Source organism: Tachypleus tridentatus, chromosome 4 (genome assembly GCF_004210375.1).
Source record: "Tachypleus tridentatus isolate NWPU-2018 chromosome 4, ASM421037v1, whole genome shotgun sequence".
In the NCBI taxonomy this organism is placed as follows: Eukaryota; Metazoa; Arthropoda; class Merostomata; order Xiphosura; family Limulidae; genus Tachypleus; species Tachypleus tridentatus.
The window spans coordinates 9,531,290-9,544,780 of record NC_134828.1 but is presented as its reverse complement, the minus strand read 5'-3'; positions in this window follow the sequence as shown (position 1 = coordinate 9,544,780).

The window sequence follows — 13,491 nt, the reverse complement described above, 5'->3', positions numbered from 1 at the left end:
TTATAGCTATATAGAACATAGTTGTAAAGTGAAAACTCTGTCTTATAGCTATATAGAACATAGGTGTAAAGTGAAAACTTGTCTTATAGCTATATAGAACATAGTTGTAAAGTGAAAACTGTCTTATAGCTGTATAGAACATAGGTGTAAAGTGAAAACTCTGTCTTATAGCTATATAGAACATAGGTGTAAAGTGAAAACTCTGGCTTATAGCTGTATAGAACATAGTTGTAAAGTGAAAACTCTGTCTTATAGCTATATAGAACATAGGTGTAAAGTGAAAACCTGGTTTATAGCTATATAGAACATAGGTGTAAAGTGAAAACCTGCTTATAGCTATATAAAACATAGGTGTAAAGTGAAAACTCTGTCATTATAGACATATAAAACATAGGTGAAAGTGAAAACTCTGTCTTATAGCTATATAGAACATAGGTGTAAAGTGAAAACTCTGTCTTATAGCTATATAGAACATAGGTGTAAAGTGAAAACCTGTCTTATAGCTATATAGAACATAGGTGTAAAGTGAAAACCTCGCTTATAGCTATAGAACATAGGTGTAAAGTGAAAACTCTGTTTTATAGCTATATAGAACATAGGTGTAAAGTGAAAACTCTGTCTTATAGCTATATAGAACATAGGTGTAAAGTGAAAACTCTGTCTTATAGCTATATAGAACATAGTTGTAAAGTGAAAACTCTGTCTTATAGCTATAGAACATAGTTGTAAAGTGAAAACTCTGTCTTATAAATATATAGAACATAGGTGTAAAGTGAAAACTCTGTCTTATAGCTATATAGAACATAGGTGTAAAGTGAAAACTGTATTATAGCTATAGAACATAGTTGTAAAGTGAAAACCTGTCTTATAGCTATATAGAACATAGGTGTAAAGTGAAAACTCTGTCTTATAGCTATATAGAACATAGGTGTAAAGTGAAAACCTGGCTTATAGCTATATAGAACATAGGTGTAAAGTGAAAACTATGGTTTATAGCTATATAGAACATAGTTGTAAAGTAAAAACTCTGTCTTATAGCTATATAGAACATAGGTGTAAAGTGAAAACCTGGCTTATAGCTATATAGAACATAGTTGTAAAGTGAAAACTCTGTCTTATAGCTATATAGAACATAGGTGTAAAGTGAAAACTCTGGTTTATAGCTATATAGAACATAGGTGTAAAGTGAAAACTCTGTCTTATAGCTATATAAAACATAGGTGTAAAGTGAAAACTCTGGCTTATAGCTATATAGAACATAGGTGTAAAGTGAAAACCTGGTTTATAGCTATATAAAACATAGGTGTAAAGTAAAACTCTGGCTTATAGCTATATAGAACATAGTTGTAAAGTGAAAACTCTGGTTTATGCTGATATAAAACATAGGTGTAAAGTGAAAACCTGTCTTATAGCTATATAAAACATAGGTTGTAAAGTGAAAACTCTGGTTTATAGCTATATAGAACATAGGTGTAAAGTGAAAACTCTGGTTTATAGCTATATAAAACATAGGTGTAAAGTGAAAACTCTGTCTTATAGCTATATAAAACATAGTTGTAAAGTGAAAACTCTCTATAGCTATATAAAACATAGGTGTAAAGTGAAAACTCTGTCTTATAGCTATATAAACATAGGTGTAAAGTGAAAACCTGTCTTATAGCTATATAAAACATAGGTGTAAAGTGAAAACTCTGTCTTATAGCTATATAAAACATAGGTGTAAAGTGAAAACTCTGTCTTATAGCTATATAAAACATAGGTGTAAAGTGAAAACTCTGTCTTATAGCTATATAGAACATAGGTGTAAAGTGAAAACTCTGGCTTATAGCTATATAGAACATAGTTGTAAAGTGAAAACTCACAAACTTTATAGCTATATAGAACATAGTTGTAAAGTGAAAACTCTGTCTTATAGCTATATAGAACATAGTTGTAAAGTGAAAACTCTGGTTTATAGCTATAGAACATAGTTGTAAAGTGAAAACTCTGTCTTATAGCTATATAGAACATAGGTGTAAAGTGAAAACTCTGTCTTATAGCTGTGTAGAACATAAATGTAAAGTGAAAACTCTGTCTTATAGCTATATAGAACATAGTTGTAAAGTGAAAACTCTGGCTTATAGCTATATAGAACATAGTTCTAAAGTGAAAACTCTGGCTTATAGCTATATAGAACATAGTTGTAAAGTGAAAACTCTGTCTTATATATATAGAACATAGGTGTAAAGTGAAAACTCTGTCTTATAGCTATATAGAACATAGTTGTAAAGTGAAAACTCTGTCTTATAGCTATAGAACATAGGTGTAAAGTGAAAACTCTGGTTTATAGCTATATAGAACATAGGTGTAAAGTGAAAACTCTGTCTTATAGCTATATAGAACATAGTTGTAAAGTGAAAACTCTGTCTTATAGCTATATAGAACATAGGTGTAAAGTGAAAACTCTGTCTTATAGCTATATAGAACATAGGTGTAAAGTAAAAACTCTGGCTTACAGCTATATAGAACATAGTTGTAAAGTGAAAACTCTGTCTTATAGATATATAGAACATAGGTGTAAAGTGAAAACTCTGTCTTATAGCTATATAGAACATAGTTGTAAAGTGAAAACTCTGTCTATAGCTATATAGAACATAGGTAAAGTGAAAACTCTGTTTATAGCTATATAGAACATAGGTGTAAAGTGAAAACTTGGTCTTATAGCTATATAGAACATAGGTGTAAAGTGAAAACTCTGTCTTATAGCTATATATACAGAACATAGGTAAAGTGAAAACTCTGTCTTATAGCTGTGTAGAACATAGGTGTAAAGTGAAAACTCTGGCTTTATAGCTATATAGAACATAGGGTGTAAAGTGAAAACTCTGGCTTATAGCTATATAGAACATAGGTGTAAAGTGAAAACTCTGTCTTATAGCTATATAGAACATAGGTGTAAAGTGAAAACTGGTTTATAGCTATATAGAACATAGTTGTAAAGTGAAAACTCTGTTTATAGCTATATAGAACATAGGTGTAAAGTGAAAACTCTGTCTTATAGCTATATAGAACATAGTTGTAAAGTGAAAACTGTCTTATAGCTATATAGAACATAGGTGTAAAGTGAAAACTCTGTCTTATAGCTATATAGAACATAGGTGTAAAGTGAAAACTCTGGCTTATAGCTATATAGAACATAGTTGTAAAGTGAAAACTCTGTCTTATAGCTATAGAACATAGGTGTAAAGTGAAAACTCTGTCTTTATAGCTATATAGAACATATGTAAAGTGAAAACCTGTCTTATAGCTATATAGAACATAGGTGTAAAGTGAAACTCTGTCTTATAGCTATATAGAACATAGTTGTAAAGTGAAAACCTGTCTTATAGCTATATAGAACATAGTTGTAAAGTGAAAACTTTGTCTTATAGCTATATAGAACATAGGTGTAAAGTGAAAACTCTGTCTTATAGCTATATAGAACATAGGTGTAAAGTGAAAACTCTGTCTTATAGCTATATAAGAACATAGTTGTAAAGTGAAAACTCTGTCTTATAGCTATATAGAACATAGGTGTAAAGTGAAAACTCTGTCTTATAGCTATATAGAACATAGGTGTAAAGTGAAAACTCTGTCTTATAGCTATAGAACATAGGTGTAAAGTGAAAACTCTGGCTTATAGCTATATAGAACATAGTTGTAAAGTAAAAACTTGTCTTATAGCTATATAGAACATAGGTGTAAAGTGAAAACTCTGGCTTATAGCTATATAGAACATAGTTGTAAAGTAAAACTCTATCTTATAGCTATATAGAACATAGGTGTAAAGTGAAAACTCTGGCTTATAGCTATATAGAACATAGGTGTAAAGTGAAAACTCTGTCTTATAGCTATATAAAACATAGGTGTAAAGTGAAAACTCTGTCTTATAGCTATATAGAACATAGGTGTAAAGTGAAAACTCTGGCTTATGGTGACATAAAAACATAGGTGTAAAGTGAAAACTCTGGCTTATAGCTATATAAAACATAGTTGTAAAGTGAAACCTCTGGCTTATAGCATATATAAAACATAGGTGTAAAGTGAAAACTCTGTTTATAGCTATATAGAACATAGGTGTAAAGTGAAAACTCTGGCTTATAGCTATATAAAACATAGGTGTAAAGTGAAAACTCTGTCTTATAGCTATATAAAACATAGTTGTAAAGTGAAAACTCTCTTATAGCTATATAAAAACATAGGTGTAAAGTGAAAACTCTGTCTTATAGCTATATAAACATAGGTGTAAAGTGAAAACTCTGTCTTATAGCTATATAAAACATAGGTGTAAAGTGAAAACTCTGTCTTATAGCTATATAAAACATAGGTGTAAAGTGAAAACTCTGTCTTATAGCTATATAAAACATAGGTGTAAAGTGAAAACTCTGTCTTATAGCTATATAGAACATAGGTGTAAAGTGAAAACTCTGGCTTATAGCTATATAGAACATAGTTGTAAAGTGAAAACTCTGTCTTATAGCTATATAGAACATAGTTGTAAAGTGAAAACTCTGTCTTATAGCTATATAGAACATAGTTGTAAAGTGAAAACTCTGTCTTATAGCTATATAGAACATAGTTGTAAAGTGAAAACTCTGTCTTATAGCTATATAGAACATAGGTGTAAAGTGAAAACTCTGTCTTATAGCTATGTAGAACATAGGTGTAAAGTGAAAACTCTGTCTTATAGCTATATAGAACATAGTTGTAAAGTGAAAACTCTGGCTTATAGCTATATAGAACATAGTTGTAAAGTGAAAACTCTGTCTTATAGCTGTATAGAACATAATTGTAAAGTGAAAACTCTGTCTTATATCTATGTAGAACATAGGTGTAAAGTGAAAACTCTGTCTTATAGCTATATAGAACATAGTTGTAAAGTGAAAACTCTGTCTTATAGCTGTATAGAACATAGGTGTAAAGTGAAAACTCTGGCTTATAGCTGTTGTAGAACATAGGTGTAAAGTGAAAACTCTGGTTTATAGCTATATAGAACATAGTTGTAAAGTGAAAACTCTGTCTTATAGCTATATAGAACATAGGTGTAAAGTGAAAACTCTGTCTTATAGCTATATAGAACATAGGTGTAAAGTGAAAAAACTATGGCTTATAGCTATATAGAACATAGTTGTAAAGTGAAAACTCTGTCTTATAGCTGTATAGAACATAGGTGTAAAGTGAAAACTCTGGCTTATAGCCATATATAGAACATAGTTGTAAAGTAAAAACTCTGTCTTATAGCTATATAGAACATAGGTGTAAAGTGAAAACTCTGGCTTATAGCTATATAGAACATAGGTGTAAAGTGAAAACTCTGTCTTATAGCTATATAAAACATAGGTGTAAAGAGAAACTCTGGCTTATAGCTATATAGAACATAGGTGTAAAGTGAAAACTCTGGCTTATAGCTATATAGAACATAGTGTAAAGTGAAAACTCTGGCTTATAGCTATATAGAACATAGTTGTAAAGTGAAAACTCTGTCTTATAGCTATATAGAACATAGTTGTAAAGTGAAAACTCTGTCTTATAGCTATAGAACATAGGTGTAAAGTGAAAACCTGTCTTATAGCTATATAGAACATAGGTGTAAAGTGAAAACTCTGGCTTATAGCTATATAGAACATAGGTGTAAAGTGAAAACTATGGTTTATAGCTATATAGAACATAGTTGTAAAGTGAAAACCTTGTCTTATAGCTATATAGAACATAGGTGTAAAGTGAAAACTCTGGCTTATAGCTATATAGAACATAGTTGTAAAGTAAAAACTCTATCTTATAGCTATATAGAACATAGGTGTAAAGTGAAAACACTGGCTTATAGCTATATAGAACATAGGTGTAAAGTGAAAACCTGTCTTATAGCTATATAAAACATAGGTGTAAAGTGAAAACTCTGGCTTATAGCTATATAAAACATAGTTGTAAAGTGAAAACTCTGTCTTATAGCTATATAGAACATAGGTGTAAAGTGAAAACTCTGTTTATAGCTATATAAAACATAGGTGTAAAGTGAAAACTCTGTCTTATAGCTATATAAAACATAGGTGTAAAGTGAAAACTCTGTCTTATAGCTATATAAAACATAGGTGTAAAGTGAAAACCTGTCTTATAGCTATATAAAACATAGGTGTAAAGTGAAAACCTGTCTTATAGCTATATAAAACATAGGTGTAAAGTGAAAACTCTGTCTTATAGCTATATAGAACATAGGTGTAAAGTGAACCTGGCTCTGGCTTATAGCTATATAGAACATAGTTGTAAAGTGAAAACTCTGGCTTATAGCTATATAGAACATAGGTGTAAAGTGAAAACTCTGGCTTATAGCTATATAGAACATAGTTGTAAAGTGAAAACTCTGTCTTATAGCTATGTAGAACATAGTTGTAAAGTGAAAACTCTGGCTTATAGCTGTGTAGAACATAGTTGTAAAGTGAAAACTCTGTCTTATAGCTATATAGAACATAGGTGTAAAGTGAAAACTCTGTCTTATAGCTGTATAGAACATAAATGTAAAGTGAAAACTCTGTCTTATAGCTATATAGAACATAGTTGTAAAGTGAAAACTCTTTATAGCTGTATAGAACATAGGTGTAAAGTGAAAACTCTGTCTTATAGCTATATAGAACATAGGTGTAAAGTGAAAACTCTGGCTTATAGCTGTGTAGAACATAGGTGTAAAGTGAAAACTCTGGCTTATAGCTATATAGAACATAGGTGTAAAGTGAAAACTCTGGCTTATAGCTGTAGAACATAGGTGTAAAGTGAAAACTCTGTCTTATAGCTATATAGAACATAGGTGTAAAGTGAAAACTGTCTTATAGCTATATAGAACATAGTTGTAAAGTGAAAACTGTCTTATAGCTATATAGAACATAGGTGTAAAGTGAAAACTCTGTCTTATAGCTATATAGAACATAGGTGTAAAGAGAAAACTCTGGCTTATAGCTATGTAGAACATAGTTGTAAAGTGAAAACTCTGTCTTATAGCTATATAGAACATAGGTGTAAAGTGAAAACTCTGTCTTATAGCTATATAGAACATAGGTGTAAAGTGAAAACTCTGTCTTATAGCTGTGTAGAACATAGGTGTAAAGTGAAAACTCTGGCTTATAGCTGTATAGAACATAGGTGTAAAGTGAAAACTCTGTCTTATAGCTATATAGAACATAGGTGTAAAGTGAAAACTCTGTCTTATAGCTATATAAAACATAGGTGTAAAGTGAAAACTCTGTCTTATAGCTATATAGAACATAGGTGTAAAGTGAAAACTCTGTCTTATAGCTATATAGAACATAGGTGTAAAGTGAAAACTCTGTCTTATAGCTATATAGAACATAGTTGTAAAGTGAAAACTCTGCTTATAGCTATATAGGACATAGGTGTAAAGTGAAAACTCTGTTTTATAGCTATATAGAACATATGTGTAAAGTGAAAACCTGTCTTATAGCTGTATAGAACATAGGTGTAAAGTGAAAACTCTGTCTTATAGCTATATAGAACATATAGTTGTAAAGTGAAAACCTCTGTCTTATAGCTATATAGAACATAGTTGTAAAGTGAAAACTCTGTCTTATAGCTATATAGAACATATTGTAAAGTGAAAACTCTGTTTTATAGCTATATAGAACATAGGTGTAAAGTGAAAACTCTGTCTTATAGCTGTGTAGAACATAGTTGTAAAGTGAAAACTCTGTCTTATAGTTATATAGAACATAGGTGTAAAGTGAAAACTCTGTCTTATAGCTATATAGAACATAGGTGTAAAGTGAAAACTCTGGCTTATAGCTATATAGAACATAGGTGTAAAGTGAAAACTATGGCTTATAGCTATATAGAACATAGTTGTAAAGTAAAAAACTCTGTCTTATAGCTATATAGAACATAGGTGTAAAGTGAAAACTCTGGCTTATAGCTATATAGAACATAGTTGTAAAGTAAAAACTCTGTCTTATAGCTATATAGAACATAGGTGTAAAGTGAAAACTCTGGCTTATAGCTATATAGAACATAGGTGTAAAGTGAAAACTCTGTCTTATAGCTATATAAAACATAGGTGTAAAGAGAAAACTCTGGCTTATAGCTATATAAAACATACTTGTAAAGTGAAAACTCTGGCTTATAGCTATATAGAACATAGGTGTAAAGTGAAAACTCTGGTTTATAGCTATATAAAACATAGGTGTAAAGTGAAAACTCTGTCTTATAGCTATATAAAACATAGGTGTAAAAGTGAAAACTCTGTCTTATAGCTATATAAAACATAGGTGTAAAGTGAAAACTCTGTCTTATAGCTATATAAAACATAGTTGTAAAGTGAAAACTCTGTCTTATAGCTATATAAAACATAGGTGTAAAGTGAAAACTCTGTCTTATAGCTATATAGAACATAGGTGTAAAGTGAAAACTCTGGCTTATAGCTATATAGAACATAGTTGTAAAGTGAAAACTCTGGCTTATAGCTTTATAGAACATAGTTGTAAAGTGAAAACTCTGTCTTATAGCTATATAGAACATAGTTGTAAAGTGAAAACTCTGTCTTATAGCTATATAGAACATAGTTGTAAAGTGAAAACTCTGGCTTATAGCTGTGTAGAACATAGTTGTAAAGTGAAAACTTTGTCTTATAGCTATATAGAATCTTGGTGTAAAGTGAAAACTCTGACTTATAGCTGTGTAGAACATAAATGTAAAGTGAAAACTCTGTCTTATAGCTATATAGAACATTGTTGTAAAGTGAAAACTCTGGCTTATAGCTGTGTAGAACATAGGTGTAAAGTGAAAACTCTGTCTTATAGCTATATAGAACATAGGTGTAAAGTGAAAACTCTGTCTTATAGCTGTGTAGAACATAGGTGTAAAATTAGAAAACTCTGGCTTATAGCTATGTAGAACATAGGTGTAAAGTGAAAACTCTGGCTTATAGCTATATAGAACATAGGTGTAAAGTGAAAACTCTGTCTTATAGCTATATAGAACATAGGTGTAAAGTGAAAACTGTCTTATAGCTATATAGAACATAGTTGTAAAGTGAAAACTGTCTTATAGCTGTATAGAACATAGGTGTAAAGTGAAAACTCTGTCTTATAGCTATATAGAACATAGGTGTAAAAGTGAAAACTCTGGCTTATAGCTGTGTAGAACATAGTTGTAAAGTGAAAACTCTGTCTTATAGCTGTGTAGAACATAGGTGTAAAGTGAAAACTCTGTCTTATAGCTATATAGAACATAGGTGTAAAGTGAAAACTCTGTCTTATAGCTGTGTAGAACATAGGTGTAAAGTGAAAACTCTGGCTTATAGCTGTGTAGAACATAGGTGTAAAGTGAAAACTCTGGCTTATAGCTATATAGAACATAGGTGTAAAGTGAAAACTCTGTCTTATAGCTATATAAAACATACTTGTAAAGTGAAAACTCTGGCTTATAGCTATATAAAACATAGGTGTAAAGTGAAAACTCTGTCTTATAGCTATATAGAACATAGGTGTAAAGTGAAAACTCTGTCTTATAGCTATATAGAACATAGTTGTAAAGTGAAAACTCTGTCTTATAGCTATATAGAACATAGGTGTAAAGTGAAAACTCTGGCTTATAGCTATATAGAACATAGGTGTAAAGTGAAAACTCTGTCTTATAGCTATATAGAACATAGGTGTAAAGAGAAACTCTGGCTTATAGCTATATAGAACATAGGTGTAAAGTGAAAACTCTGTCTTATAGCTATATAGAACATAGTGTAAAGTGAAAACTCTGGCTTATAGCTATATAGAACATAGTTGTAAAGTGAAAACTCTGGCTTATAGCTATATAGAACATAGTTGTAAAGTGAAAACTCTGTCTTATAGTTATATAGAACATAGGTGTAAAGTGAAAACTCTGTCTTATAGCTATATAGAACATAGGTGTAAAGTGAAAACTCTGTCTTATAGCTATATAGAACATAGGTGTAAAGTGAAAACTCTGTCTTATAGCTATATAGAACATAGTTGTAAAGTGAAAACTCTGTCTTATAGCTATATAGAACATAGGTGTAAAAGTGAAAACTCTGTCTTATAGCTATATAGAACATAGTTGTAAAGTGAAAACTCTGTCTTATAGCTATATAGAACATAGGTGTAAAGTGAAAACTCTGGCTTATAGCTATATAGAACATAGGTGTAAAGTGAAAACTCTGTCTTATAGCTATATAAAACATAGGTGTAAAGAGAAAACTCTGGCTTATAGCTATATAAAACATAGTTGTAAAGTGAAAACTCTGGCTTATAGCTATATAGAACATAGGTGTAAAGTGAAAACTCTGAAGCTTATAGCTATATAAAACATAGGTGTAAAGTGAAAACTCTGTCTTATAGCTATATAAAACATAGGTGTAAAGTGAAAACTCTGTCTTATAGCTATATAAAACATAGGTGTAAAGTGAAAACTCTGTCTTATAGCTATATAAAACATAGGTGTAAAGTGAAAACTCTGTCTTATAGCTATATAAAACATAGGTGTAAAGTGAAAACTCTGTCTTATAGCTATATAGAACATAGGTGTCAAGTGAAAACTCTGGCTTAAAGCTATATAGAACATAGTTGTAATGTGAAAACTCTGGCTTATAGCTTTCTAGAACATAGTTGTAAAGTGAAAACTCTGTCTTATAGCTATATAGAACATAGTTGTAAAGTGAAAACTCTGTCTTATACCTATGTAGAACATAGTTGTAAAGTGAAAACTCTGGCTTATAGCTGTGTAGAACATAGTTGTAAAGTGAAAACTCTGTCTTATAGCTATATAGAATCTTGGTGTAAAGTGAAAACTCTGACTTATAGCTGTGTAGAACATAAATGTAAAGTGAAAACTCTGTCTTATAGCTATATAGAACATAGTTGTAAAGTGAAAACTCTGGCTTATAGCTGTATAGAACATAGGTGTAAAGTGAAAACTCTGTCTTAAAGCTATATAGAACATAGGTGTAAAGTGAAAACTCTGTCTTATAGCTGTGTAGAACATAGGTGTAAAGTGAAAACTCTGGCTTATAGCTGTGTAGAACGTAGGTGTAAAGTGAAAACTCTGGCTTATAGCTGTGTAGAACATAGGAGTAAAGTGAAAACTCTGTCTTATAGCTATATAGATCATAGGTGTAAAGTGAAAACTGTCTTATAGCTATATAGAACATAGTTGTAAAGTGAAAACTGTCTTATAGCTGTAGAACATAGGTGTAAAGTGAAAACTCTGTCTTATAGCTATATAGAACATAGGTGTAAAGTGAAAACTCTGGCTTATAGCTGTGTAGAACATAGTTGTAAAGTGAAAACTCTGTCTTATAGCTGTGTAGAACATAGGTGTAAAGTGAAAACTCTGTCTTATAGCTATATAGAACATAGGTGTAAAGTGAAAACTCTGTCTTATAGCTGTGTAGAACATAGGTGTAAAGTGAAAACTCTGGCTTATAGATGTGTAGAACATAGGTGTAAAGTGAAAACTCTGGCTTATAGCTATATAGAACATAGGTGTAAAGTGAAAACTCTGTCTTATAGCTATATAAAACATAGGTGTAAAGTGAAAACTCTGGCTTATAGCTATATAAAACATAGGTGTAAAGTGAAAACTCTGTCTTATAGCTATATAGAACATAGGTGTAAAGTGAAAACTCTGTCTTATAGCTATATAGAACATAGTTGTAAAGTGAAAACTCTCGCTTATAGCTGTGTAGGACGTAGGTGTAAAGTGAAAACTCTGTTTTATAGCTGTGTAGAACATATGTGTAAAGTGAAAACTCTGTCTTATAGCTGTGTAGAACATAGGTGTAAAGTGAAACTCTGTCTTATAGCTATATAGAACATAGTTGTAAAGTGAAAACTCTGTCTTATAGCTGTGTAGAACATAGTTGTAAAGTGAAAACTCTGTCTTATAGCTATATAGAACATAGGTGTAAAGTGAAAACTCTGTTTTATAGCTGTGTAGAACATAGGTGTAAAGTGAAAACTCTGTCTTATAGCTGTGTAGAACATAGTTGTAAAGTGAAAACTCTGTCTTATAGCTATATAGAACATAGGTGTAAAGTGAAAACTCTGTCTTATAGCTATATAGAACATAGGTGTAAAGTGAAAACTCTGGCTTATAGCTATATAGAACAAAGGTGTAAAGTGAAAACTATGGCTTATAGCTATATAGAACATAGTTGTAAAGTAAAAACTCTGTCTTATAGCTGTATAGAACATAGGTGTAAAGTGAAAACTCTGGCTTATAGCTATATAGAACATAGTTGTAAAGTAAAAACTCTATCTTATAGCTATATAGAACATAGGTATAAAGTGAAAACACTGGCTTATAGCTATATAGAACATAGGTGTAAAGTGAAAACTCTGTCTTATAGCTATATAAAACATAGGTGTAAAGAGAAAACTCTGGCTTATAGCTATATAAAACATACTTGTAAAGTGAAAATCTGGCTTATAGCTATATAGAACATAGGTGTAAAGTGAAAACTCTGGCTTATAGCTATATAAAACATAGGTGTAAAGTGAAAACTCTGTCTTATAGCTATATAAAACATAGGTGTAAAGTGAAAACTCTGTCTTATAGCTATATAAAACATAGGTGTAAAGTGAAAACTCTGTCTTATAGCTATATAAAACATAGGTGTAAAGTGAAAACTCTGTCTTATAGCTATATAAAACATAGGTGTAAAGTGAAAACTCTGTCTTATAGCTATATAGAACATAGGTGTAAAGTGAAAACTCTGGCTTATAGCTATATAGAACATAGTTGTAATGTGAAAACACTGGCTTATAGCTTTCTAGAACATAGTTGTAAAGTGAAAACTCTGTCTTATAGCTATATAGAACATAGTTGTAAAGTGAAAACTCTGTCTTATACCTATGTAGAACATAGTTGTAAAGTGAAAACTCTGGCTTATAGCTGTGTAGAACATAGTTGTAAAGTGAAAACTTTGTCTTATAGCTATATAGAACATAGGTGTAAAGTGAAAACTCTGACTTATAGCTGTGTAGAACATAAATGTAAAGTGAAAACTCTGTCTTATAGCTATATAGAACATTGTTGTAAAGTGAAAACTCTGGCTTATAGCTGTGTAGAACATAGGTGTAAAGTGAAAACTCTGTCTTATAGCTATATAGAACATAGGTGTAAAGTGAAAACTCTGTCTTATAGCTGTGTAGAACATAGGTGTAAAGTGAAAACTCTGGCTTATAGCTGTGTAGAACATAGGTGTAAAGTGAAAACTCTGGCTTATAGCTGTGTAGAACATAGGAGTAAAGTGAAAACTCTGTCTTATAGCTATATAGATCATAGGTGTAAAGTGAAAACTGTCTTATAGCTATACAGAACATAGTTGTAAGGTGAAAACTGTCTTATAGCTGTGTAGAACATAGGTGTAAAGTGAAAACTCTGTCTTATAGCTATATAGAACATAGGTGTAAAGTGAAAACTCTGGCTTATAGCTGTGTAGAACATAGTTGTAAAGTG